The sequence below is a fragment of the Haematobia irritans genome, chromosome 1 (assembly GCF_050003625.1).
Source record: "Haematobia irritans isolate KBUSLIRL chromosome 1, ASM5000362v1, whole genome shotgun sequence".
Classification (NCBI taxonomy): domain Eukaryota; kingdom Metazoa; phylum Arthropoda; class Insecta; order Diptera; family Muscidae; genus Haematobia; species Haematobia irritans.
Window position 1 is genome coordinate 275,679,865 of NC_134397.1, and position 13,497 is coordinate 275,693,361.

Here is a 13,497-nt window from a genome sequence, read left to right on the forward strand (position 1 = left end):
GATTTAAATCAAAATGCAATTGTCCCACGTTGTAATGAGAGGGACAATAGGAGCAATATAGTGTGGGGTGAAATTGGTGGTCTTTGTGACATTGATGTCTGCTAAATTTGTATTCGCCAAATATTTATTTATTCAAATGATTAAAAATTCACCCATGACTTTAGACAATGGAATATATTGAAGCATTATGCAATTAAATTTAAATTGTCCTTCCTCGAAGCTCTATAAATTTAAATCTTTTGTCTAACAAGTAAAGGATTTTAGGATTAAAACAGAGTGTTGAAAACCGTATGAAATTTTCCATCAAGTCCATGGAAATTTCATGAAAAAATTTAATTACGATATTTTATGTATATTAAAGACAAATGCTAGAGAGAGAGTGATTATAGATTATAGAGGCATATAGGTGCTGCTGGTGGGTGAAATATTGTTTTTTTTTGTTTTGGTCTAAAATTTTCTTTCCAAGAGAAACAAAATTAATTTTTGGCATTTATTAACCAGTATTAAAATGGATCTTTAGATTTCGACTTTTTGAGCACAATGACGGTTCAATTTTGCGTTTCTCTTCTCGATAAAGTCTAGTTATTTGCTGTTAATAATACAGTATAACTTCTTCATCCAGATATCCAGATTCTCACTAGTCCAGACTAGAGGTGTGCGCGTGACACGAAATTGTCTTGACATGCGTGAATCACGTGAGTCGTGAATAAAATCTGAAGCAACTCTTGTGAATGTGCGTGAATGGGACTAAAAAAATATATATCGTGCGTGAGTAATAAAATCGGCTCGTGAATGTGCGTGAATAAAATTTTTGCAAAATCACGATCACGAAAAAGATTTAATTCTTACTCGTACACAGAAAAAAATTTCACGAAAACTTTTCCAATTAAAATCTTAATTGAGTTTTAAAAAATATTCAATTAAACATTTAATTGATTCAACAAATTTTTAATTGAAACAAAAATCAATCACACAAATTAATAGTATCAATTAATTTTTTAATTGGATCAATTCATTTTTTAATAGACTGTCAATTAATTTTTTAATTGATACTATCATTCACTATCTGTGATTGAAGACATTTCAATTAAAAAATTAATTGGATCAATGAATTTCGTGATTGAATCAGAAAAAAAATTTTTGTGTGTAGGTTAACTGAAATTGATTTAGTTGTCGAACTATATTTTTTAATTTATGAATTTTGTAACCTTTGCTCATTCTTGGTTGGAAAATGTGAGTCTCGTGAATTTATCTTGAGTTACGTGAGCGTGAGTCTGTAAAAGTAGTTTGTGCGTGAGTACTGCTTTTCATTTCATGAATGTGCGTTAGTCTAAAACACTTATCGTGCGTGAGCGTGCGTGAATAAATATTTGGCTTCGTAAATGTGCGTGAGTGTGATTCAAATTTCACTCATGCGCACACCTCTAGTCCGGACTATCCAGTACTCTGGTCAGCTCAATTTTTCGGTTACTTTTTAAAATTCTTCCTCTGTAGTCCGGACAGTATTTTTTTGTGTCACAGCAATTGTTCGTTATTTTATCGTTTGTTTGGAAACTAAAACAATACTAACAAAATGAAGGAAATGAGGAAAATTGATTTGCATTATGTCACAATTCGCAGGATCTTATAAAGAGCCAGGAAAAAAATTTGGAAGTTCTTCTAAAGGCACAACTTTAAAAGCACTTCAAAAAATTTCCTTCCAAAAATTTTCTTGATTTTAACTACACAGAAAATTTTTTTAATTCAATTTTTTATAACTCGTTTTTTTTCATATTTTTAATGTGTAATTAAAACTGTTTTTGTTTAAAATAAGTTAAAAACACAGTAAGAATAATTAAAATGATAGAAATTATTTAAATTTAGTCGAAAAAAATTATAATTACATTCTAGAAAAATCGCGAATTGTTGAAAATATTTCGGGTCAAATGTTTCAGACGATCATTAAAAATCATAAAAAATTATAAAAATTAATTATTTGGCAAAATATCACAAAATTTTCCAACTCATATCCAAAAACACTAATTTATTTATTATTTAATTTATTATAATTACAAATTACAATAAACTTATTTATACGGCACTAGCAACTAGAGGCTATCGGTCTAACACTAGATTCGGATCACATCTTCAGAAGTGATGCAAATTCAGTGCAATGGCTTTTGAAATGGTGGAAATCCGCCCTATGACAATTTTGTACCACTTCCCCGATCCGGAATCACATAAAAATTGGGGGTCGTGATAAGTTTTCTGCTAGCAACGACTGTCTGCTGGAATTAAAATGTTTAAGCCGTATAAAATACTTAAGAAAAAGCCCTAAGAAATTATCTTTAAACTGTCAAGAATTGTGAGCAAAATTTTCGAAAAAAGTCAAGGAAATGGGTTTTAGTGATGAAGATCAAATAAATAATGCAGATTAATATGCTCAATTTGGAAGACCCACTAAAGATATGGTTTCATCCAACAGATACTTTAGCATCTATTTTTATTATAACTTTATCATAACTTCAATGTCGTGCTTAGAGCATAATTTATCACTTCCTGTAATTGGCAAGATTCTTTAAATTTCGAGCTTTCATCTTCATATCCCAAAGGAAAGGAAATCAATGTGCACAGCAATATTACAATCAATGGGCAAGAATTTAATTCTCAAACAAAATTCTGCAACCTGAAATCCTTTAATTTAATTCAGTTTTGTAAGGAAGGCGATATTCGGTCAGTCTTGTTAAGCCGGTATTTATTCCGAACCAAAGAAGCGGAGAATACAAGTAAGGATACTTTTAATACACAATTCTCTTTTAAATTTGGGTTTTGTGTACTTGCTTCTAGGAAGCAAATTTTAATTTTTCAGCTTTTTGTCTTCGTATGTTATCAAAGTCCTTTGGAAACAAGTTAACGACAACTTTATTTTCAAAATTGATACTCGACTTCCAGTAGAAATTATGCTATGTTTCAAGTAAAAAATGTCTTTAAAATAAAGTGTTGAAAAACATGTCCTATTTTTGCTTTTTAGTCAAAATGCAAAAAGACAACAAATTTAAATTTCATTAATTTTAAAGAATTTTTCTAAATTATTAAAGGCAAGTTGACCTTACCCCAAAAAATTTAATGAAATTAAATGAAATCACTTAATTATAAGGACAATACGGCTTCATTGAAAAGTTTATCGACTTTTGGACAACGAAAAAAGAACTTTCACACACTTCTTTAGGTGTGATCCGAATTCAATGTTTTGGATGTAAAGTAAAAAATTCTGTGATATTTTGTCAACTACATTTTTTTTGTATTTTTTTATAAATTTTAATGGATTAATGGAACGGATTAAAATATTTTCAAAAATGCACAATTTTTTCAGATTGGATTTAGAATTTTTTTCAACAAAATTTTATATGATTTGTACCATTTTATGAATTCTTACTCTGTTTTTAACTATTTGAAACAAAAAGAGTTAAAATTACCGATTAAAAGTATGAAAACACCAAGTTATAAAAAAATTGAACGAAAAGAACTTCCTGGGTAGTTAAAATAAAGAACATCATTGGGCATCCTCTAGAAGTGCTTTTAAAGTTGTGCATTTGGAAGGACTTCCAAATTTTTTTGCTGGGGACATGAAATCTTTGGCCTCACGACAATATTTTTTTCAGTGCAACCAACTAGCTAATTTAAATTTATTTGTACTATAAGCCGGACAAAGATCGAAACTATATCTGTTAGAAATAGGGAGGTTGTACTGTAATTTACAAAATTTCGTTTCGGAGGAAATATTGGACTCTTTATTTGTATGGCCTTATCTTCGCATATTGAGTTTGGCCTTTAAATTAAGTGAGGCTTTAAATTTTTGGAGTAAATATAAAATTTTTCCAAAAATTAGCTAACCGTTATGGTGAAAACAGAGTATCGTTGATTTGAAGTGTTTTTTTTTTTTTATAATTTGTATTTTTAAACTGATATTTAATTTCTCGTGAATATATAATTCAAAAATTCTATAAAATTGATTTTTATCTCTCGTTTGTTTGTTTTGTGAAAGACTATTTCATGGTGCTTGGTAGCATGGTGTGTACCTTAAATTTTAGAGCTATCCTTAGGTTGTTTTAATATCCTTTAGGAGTTATTATTGCCTTACAATTCTCTTTGTCATATTGTATTTGCGAGTCACAATATCTAGAAACAAATTGAGATTCCCACACGCAAAGAAAAAAAACGTTTGGAAAACGTGTACCGAAAACGTTTTTCTTTTGTTAGAGTTTTTTGAATTGCTTCGAAAATTTTAAACTTTTATCACCAAAAAAATTCGTTTGTTACAAAGTTATTATTTTTTCAATAAACAAAGTTATTTTTGAAACAACAACAGAGTCCATTTCGTTTATATCAAACACTGTTCTTTTCTGACTTTTGGTCTTTAATAAAAGACATTTTACAGTTCAAAATTTAATATAGTACAATGTAATGATGAACATTTTTTTCGGAATCTTCCGAACATATGTAGAATGTATGTAAAAAAAAAAAAAAAAAAACTTTGGTCGAAGCAGGGATCGAACCCACGACCCTTGGCGTGAGAGTCAGACGTAGCAACCACTGCTCCACGGTGCCAAACTAAATGTTTGTTTCTGTTAAATAAACTTTGTTTATTCGGTTCGTGGGCGCCGCAAGCTATGCTATATAAATATAACTTATATGGATATTTATCTATTGATGACCATAACAGGTACATAGCTCAGTGGTTAGTGTGTTGGCTTACAAAGTGCATGGTCCGCGGTTCGATTCTCCGTCCAGGCGAAAGGTAAAAAAATTTTAAAAATTTATAAAATCGTATAATTTCTTCTACATTGTTTGTATTACAGAAAAAGGTGCTAAGAACTAAAAACCTTCGTGGAAGTGAGAAAGATGTGAGGGAAAATGCAATTAGCCAGAAAAAAAATTTTTTTTTGAGTTAGTCTTTATGAAATTGTTTTTACATCCTGGAAAAGAATAAACGTTTATCACAAAAAGTATATACTTTTCTTCCAAATACACTTCCTTACAGCGAAAAGCAAATGAGAAACGAATTTTGTTTGTCTAAAATTTCGTTTGGGAGGAAAGAATTATTTTTTTGCGTGCATATATCACACCATACATATACATACATAGAGATAGATATGAACTCCCCAAAACCATTCAATACACTTACATATACTATCATTTCCTGACACCCCATTCCTATGTAAATAAGCCTTTTGCTGAAATAGACCCCTGCTTGAATCCAATATGCTTGCCTTTTTTATTTTTATTCTTCCTTTCGAGAAAACATATTTGTATTTAACGTAAATATTTACTCCTTTTTTTCGTGTAACCCCTAAACCAACTCAATTGCCAATAAAGACTAGACTTAGTTTTCATTAACTCATGAGCAATATATTCCATGGTAAAGGTATACTCTCATATGTCCTACAAGGACGACCTATTAATTGGTTTCGATTTTTCTATCCCACAAGAAAATGATATATGGGATGGACTACACTGAAATATGAGATTACTTTTCTAAGAAAGAAGATTGTAGACAAGCGAATTTTCCTTTGACCCTAAGAAATATTTTTTAAAAGTAAATATAAAAATTTAGAGAAAATTGTTGCATAGCTGGCTGTTATTTACGCTTATACAAAATACTTATGAACAAAGGGAAATTTAGGTTGTGTAAAATTTCGTTCCGTATTTTGGTCTTTGTTTGTAGCAATACATGATGTTAAAAAACATTTTGCGGGGGATTTTTTGTTGTTGTTTGGAGTCATACATTATTTAATAAAAAAAATTATTAGCCAAATATGAGAAATTGTGGAAACTAAATTTTAGGACTAGAATTTACACAATAGCCAAGATGAATTTTTAATTTTAACTAAAGGAAAGTTAATAATATTTAAAAAATTTGTATATCTTTGAAGTAAGGTAAATTTCCCTTAACGTAAAACAAGTGAAAACAAGTAAGGAAAGTCTCGGGCGGTGCTGACTATATTATACCCTGCACCACTTTTTAGATCTAAATTTTCGAGACCATATCACATCCGTCAAATGTGTTGGGGGCTATATATAAAGGTTTGTCCCAAATACATACATTTAAATATCATTCGATCTGGAAGAATTTGATAGACTTCTACAAAATCTATAGACTCAAAATTTAAGTCGGCTAATGCACTACACTGAAAAAACAGTGAACCCACCAGGAAGAAAACTTTCCGTTAATTTCAGAAAATTTTGAATATTTGTAGAAAATTTTAACTAAACAGTATTACAAACGTTGGCATCACGCCGATGTCATAAAAATAAGTAAATATTTTTCGAAAAAATCAAGAAAATTTATTAGGCATAACTAAGTTTTTTCACTTGTTAAAGAAAATTTTGTAGTTTGGAGGAAAAACTTGGAGTCCAAAATTGCAAGAATGTCTTTAGTGATATACGAAGTTCATGATGGACGCATTTTTGGTAAAATTTACAAATTTAAAGAAATTCTGAACTATTTTGTGGAAGACACGAATTTAGTTTATCTTTGTGCTTCATTTGAGTACATCTTTTTCCTCGGTTTTAGTTCATGTAACTAAAGTACACAAAAATTATTAGAGTAAATGAAACTTTCTCCAAACATAATAATTCCATGAACTAAAATAAAGTTAAATTGGCTTTAGTGAAATAGAGAGTTCACTTTTTTTTGAGTGTAGGGTGGAACACAATGTTAGTAAAAAATTATTGGAAACGTTTAAATCTGAAGCAATTTTAAGGAAACTTCGAAAAAGTTTATTTATGATTTATCGCTCGATATATATGTATTAGAAGTTTAGGAAAATTAGAGTCATTTTACGACTAAGCAGTGACGATTTTACAAGGAAAATGTTGGTATTTTGACCATTTTTGTCCAAAATAAGAAAAACATATATATGGGAGCTATATCTAAATCTGAACCGATTTTAACCAAATTTGGCACGCATAGCTACAATGCTAATTCTACTCCCTGTGCAAAATTTCAACCAAATTGGGGTAAAACTGTGGCTTCTGGGACCGTATTAGTCCATATCCGGTGAATGATATATATGGGAGCTATATCTAAATCTGAACCTATTTCAATAAAATTTGGCACACTTGACTATAGTACTAATTATTCTTCTTGTGCAAAATTTTAAGTAAATTAGGGTAAACCAAATTGGGGTAAAACTTTGGCTTCTGGGGCCATATAAGTCCATATCGGCCGAAATATATATATGGGAGCTATATCTAAATCTGAACCGATTTCTTCCAAAATCAATAGGGATCTATTCTGAACCAAAACACATACTTGTGCCAAATTTGAAGTCGATTGGACTAAAACTGCGACCTAGTCTTTGATTACAAAAATGTGTTCACGGACAGACGGACATCGCTATATAGACTCAAGAGCCCACCCTGAGCATTTTTGCCAAAGACACCATGTGTCTATCTCGTCTCCTTCTGGGTGTTGCAAACATATGCACTAACTTATAATACCCTGTTCCACAGTGTGGAGCAGGGTATAACAAGTATATACGGCCGTAAGTTCGGTCAGGCCGAATCTTATGTACCATCCACCATGGATTGCGTAGAAACTTCTACTAAAGATTGTCATCCACAATCGAATTACTTGGGTTGCGGTAACACTTGCCGATGGCAAGGTATCTTAAAACTTCTTAACACCGTCTTCTAAATTGTAAGTTAGTCCATACGGGGTACACTGAAAAAAACAGTGAACCCACCAGGAAGAAAAATTTCGGTTAATTTTAGAAAATTTTTAGAAAATGTTAACTAAACAGTATTACAAACATTGGCATCATGCCGATGTCATTAAAATAAGTAAATATTTTTCGACAAATTCAAGAAAATTTATTAGACATAATTAAGTTTTTTCACTTGTTAAAGAAAAATTTGTAGTTTAAAGGAAAATTTGCAAATTTAAAGAAATACTGAACTATTTTGTGGGAGACTCGAATTTAGTTAATCTTTATGCTTCATTTGTGTATATTTTTTTCCTCGATTTTAGTTAATTTAACTAACGTACGCAAAAAATTATTAGAGTAAAGAAAACATTCTCCAAACATAATAATTCCAAAACTAAAAAAAAATTAAATTGGCTTTAGTGAAATAGAGGGTTCACTTGTTTTTGAGTGTATATATTAAACAAAAAAAGGCCGATTAAATACGTATATAATTCAGTTTGACAAAATTTTCTATAGAAATAAAATGTTGACCAAATTTTCTACAGAAATAAAATTTTGACAAAATTTTCTATAGAAATAAAATTTTGGTAGATTATTTTTGGCGATATGGACCAATTTTTGTGTGATTGGCGATCGGCTATGTATAACTATAGATCGATATGGACCAATTTTTCATGGCTGTTAGCGGCCATATACTAGCGCAATGTACCAAATTTCAACCGGATCGGATGAATTTTGCTCCTCCAAGAGGCTTCGGAGGTCAAATCTGGGGATCGGTTTATATGAGGGTGATACGGTCAAAATTTGGTCAATATAAACTTGACGTATGTCTTTCAATTTTGCATTTAAAAACCCTGAACACCCCTCATTTTGAAGGTGTGTGTGTAGAATGTTGCTCCTATTTTGATTTTGGAATGCACTCTTCAGTTGTCAAAATGCCGTCCAAGCAAGAAGAGCAGCGTATCAAAATTTTGCTCGCGCATCGCGAAAATCCGAGCTACTCGCACGCAAAGCTGGAAAAATGGCTAAAAGTTGTCAAATCAACCGTTACAAATGTAATTAAAGTGTTTGGGGAACGTTTGTCGACAGCCAGGAAGTCTGGATCGGGGGGAAATCGAATACCGGAAGCCGCTGAGACGACAAAGAGAGTTGCCGGTAGTTTCAAGCGAAACCCCAACCTCTCTCTCCGAGATGCCGCAAATAAGCTGGGTGTATCGTCTACAACCGTGCATCGAGCCGGACTATCGACTTACAAGAAGGTAGTGACTCCAAATCGCGATGATAAACAAAATACGACGGCCAAAGCGCGATCCCGGAGGCTGTACACGACGATGCTGACGAAGTTTGACTGCGTGGTAATGGACTACGAAACCTACGTCAAAGCCGACTACAAGCAGTTTCCGGGACAGGAGTTTTATACGGCAAAAGGAAGGGGAAAGGTAGCAGATATTTTCAAGCACATAAAACTGTCAAAGTTCGCAAAGAAATGTCTGGTTTGGCAAGCCATCTGTACCTGTGGCTTGAAAAGCAGCATTTTCATAGCTTCCGGGACTGTCAACCAAGAAATTTACGTGAAAGAGTGTTTGAATAAACGTCTGCTGCCTTTCCTGAAGAAACGCGGTTGTTCCGTACTGTTTTGGCCGGATTTGGCATCTTGCCATTACGGTAAAAAGGCCATGGAGTGGTACGCCGCCAACAACGTGCAGGTGGTTCCCAAGGACAAGAACCCTCCCAACACGCCAGAGCTCCGCCCAATTGAGAAATACTGAGCTATTGTCAAGCGGAACCTAAAGAAGACCAAAAAAACTGCTAAGGACGAGCAGCAGTTCAAGGCAAACTGGATTTCTGCGGCGAAGAAGGTGGACAAGGTGGCTGTACAAAATCTGATGGCAGGTGTCAAGCGTGAGGCCCGGCAATTCGGATTTGGAAAAGCGAAAGCCTAACTGAATATTTTTCCTGAATTTTATAATAATTGAACTTGAAAAAGAAATTTAATTTGATTTTTTAAATAAACGTTTTCACCGATTTACACGCATTTTCCCTTGACCAAATGTTGACCGTATCACCCTTTATAGCAAATAGAGAATGGAAATGGAATGAGATTTGTATCCTAATTTAAATTTATGGATTATAGATTTAAAATTAGATAGGTCTCTGCAAATTCTTTGCATCAAATTCAGCGTTTTTGTTTTGTTTTGTTTTTTTTTTTTTTTTTTTGAGTGTAGGCGCTAAGTGTAGGGTGATCCAAAGTCTTTAGGGGTAGGTCAAAATCGTTAGGTTAGGTATTGTGGCAGCCTGATATTTTTAGGCTCAGACTATTCAGTCCATTGTGATACCACAGTGGTGAACTTCTCTCTTATCACTGAGAGCTGCCCGATTCTATGTTTAGCTCAATGACAAGACAAAATCATTAGACACAACTATTTTGTTTTATGTAATTTGCTTTAGAAACCAGACTTTTCTGTTCCATATTTTTTTATAAATAAAGAAATTTCCCGTACTTTTGAAATTTTATCTTAAATATATTCGAGTAGACCTTGACTTTATGATCGAGTATTTATATTTATTTGTACGAATCCAAATTCGGTTGTCTTAAAAACTCTTTGTCCTGTAGGAACCCAGGATATTATCAAAAATGACAAGAAAATACAAACCAGCACTGGTTTTTAACGAACTAGACCTGGGACAACTGCATTAACAACCACTGCACACTTATCTCTACTCCACGAAATGAGAATAACAAGGCAACCGACAAAAAAAAAGAAAATAAATTTGACCACAAGCATAAACAACAGTGGTCCAAGGAATGAATCCGCCTCTACCATATCCTCATGGAAAATTTTGCCCCTTTGATGGAATTTTGTTGTAGTTGTTTCACTGAAATCGTTCATCCCTTTCCCTTTGGTTAAACTCCGCTCCATAAATTGCAAATGAGTTTATTGTTGTTGTTTTTTAACTTTTGCATAATAAAACCTGTAGCTACTAACAACACTGCCTTCCTTATTCTAGAGCCACCAGTAGTAGCCCAAGCAACTATCATGAAATGACGATGAAATTCCATTCGCTTAGTAGTCTTGTAGTTCCTTCCATATTTTGTAGTTTTAATTAATTCATTTTCCGTTATCCGTTGTTGTTTTTTTATATTTTACTTCTCCGTAAAATATAAAGTTTGTTATGCTGCAGTACAGCATACAGAATACGAATGGTCGGTGAGAGGGGGGGAAGGGTAAAATTTATAAATATGAGTGAAAATCCTTTAGCAGATTTACAAAGAAGTGGTTATCCGCATTGCCAATGCATATGGCGTTAACTAAATTCCGACAGCTGTATTTTAACTCATAACAACAACATCTAGGGGGTTTTTGTTGTTTTGTGTTTACGGTTTTAGTTTCATAACTCAGATTTCAGTTTTTTTTAATAAACATCAACTAATGTTATACTTAGAGAAATATATACGTTAGTTGGCAAAAGTTAATGCCAAAAATTTAGGGATAAAATGTAGGATTTGGTAGAACGGCTAGAGCATGTTCAGATAATTGTCATCGCAAATCACTAGAATTTCTTACAACGCAAAAATAGAGATTCTATCGAACTTCAAAGCATTTTCTCATTAAAGATAAACGTATAGCCAACATTTAACGCAAAATAGAGATTCTATCGGACTTCAAAGCATTTTCTCATTTAATTTTTTTAGGGTTAAGAAAATATCGTCTAGCAATAATTTTACGATTCCTATTATTGGATCACAGGGGGTACTCAATATATATAGACTTAAAATATAAGCCGGCTAATGGTGGAGCACAATGTTAGTAAAGAAACAAGTAAGCAAAGTCTAAAGTCGGGCGGGGCCCACTATATTATACCCTGCACCACTTTGTAGATCCACATTTTCGATATCATATCAAATCCGTCAAATGCGTTGTGTCCTTTATATAAATGCTTTTGTTCCCATACATTTAAATCATACATACATTTAAATCTGACTCGATCTGGACAAAAATTCCTTGGGTGGAACACAATGTTAGTAAAAAACAAGTAAGTAAAGTCTAAATTCGGGCGGAGCCGACTATATTATACCCTTCACCCCTATGTAGGCCAAAATTTGTGTTACCATTTCAACTACTTCATATTTGCTGGAAGATACATATATAAAGGAGACAATTTGTTTACTTCTAGAAAATCTCTAGAATTAAAATTTAAATCGGCTAACGCTATCCAGTTAATTGGAGGAAACTTCCATTGAAAATGGGTCTAAAATGTGTAACAGTCTACCATAATTCCCCAACTCTGGTGTACTTATATATGGGAACTATATATAATCTGAGCCGATTTTGAATAAATTTGACATGTACAGTTAGAATAATAATTCTGCTATCTATGCGAAATTTCACGTAAATGGGAGTATAACTTTGGCCCCCCTGGTCATATGAGTGCAAATCGGACGGAAGATATATATGGGAGCCATATCTAAATCTGAACCGATTTCAACCGAATTTGGCACAATTACCGATACTACTAAACGTACTCCTTGTGCGAAATTTAAAGCAAATCACGGCAAAACCCTGGATTTTGAGGCCATATAATTCAAATCGGACGAAAGATATATATGGGAGCTATATCTAAATCTGAATCGATTTTGACCATATTTGGCACATACAATAGTATCGTTAAAATTACCGCCTGTGCAAAATTTGAAGTAAGTCAGGGCAAAACTCTGGCTTTTGAGACCATAAAAGTCCAAATCGGGCGAAAGATATATATGTGAGCTATATCTAAATCTGACCCGATTGTAACAAAATTTGACACACTTAACGATACTATTAAACGTACCCCTTGTGCAAAATTTGAAGCAAATCACGTCAAAACTCTGGCTTTTGTGGCCATATAACTTCAAATCGGACGAAAGATATATATGGGAGCTATATCTAGATTTCAACCGATTTCAATCAAATTTACCAAGCTTTGGTAGAATGTCAATTCTACCTTCTGTGCAAAATTTCACGAAGATCGGTAGTAAACTTTGGCCTCTGTGGTCATATGAGTCTAAATCGGTTGATAAACACGCTAACTATGACCAAATCGGGGATAAATATATATGGCAGCTATATCTAAATCTGAACCGATTTTTTCCAAAACCAAAAGTCTCTGTCTCTGTCCCAAGAAACGGCCCTATGCCAAATTTGAGAACGATCGGACTGAAATTGTGAGCTATACTTTGTGCGCAAAATTACATATACAGACAGACAGACAGACAGACGGACATCGCTAAATCGACTCAGAATTTATTTCTAAGCCGATCGGTATACTAAAAGATGGGTCTATGACCACTATTTCTTGGCGTTACATACACATGCACAAACTAATAAGTTTGTACCACAGTAGTGGTGAAGGGTATAAACATGAGAAACATTTAAATCTGAAGCAATTTTTTGGAATTTTCGCAACAGTGTATTTATCATATATCGGTCGATAGATATGCATTAGAAGTATAGGAAAATTTGAGTCACTCATACATGTTTTCGACTTTGCAGTGGCGATTTTACAAGAAAACTTTTGGTATTTTGGCCATTTTTGCCGAAATCAGAAAAACATGTACATGGGAGCTATATCTAAATCTGAACCGATTTCAACCAAATTTGGTATGCGTAGTTGCAATGTTAATAATACTCCCTGTGCAAAATTTCGAATTTCAAATTTGACCTCTTGGGTCTTATGAGTGTAAATCGGAGGAAAGATATATATGGGAGCTATATCTAAATCTGATCTGACTTCAATCAAATTTAGTACACTTGACTATAATACTAATGGT

At 33.0% G+C, this 13,497-nt stretch overlaps 1 protein-coding gene across 9 annotated transcripts in view; it reads left to right on the forward strand.

The window, feature by feature from the left end:
* CASK (peripheral plasma membrane protein CASK) overlaps positions 1-13,497 on the forward strand; it is a 444,900-nt gene that overhangs the window by 401,997 nt on the left and 29,406 nt on the right. The window lies entirely within an intron of this gene.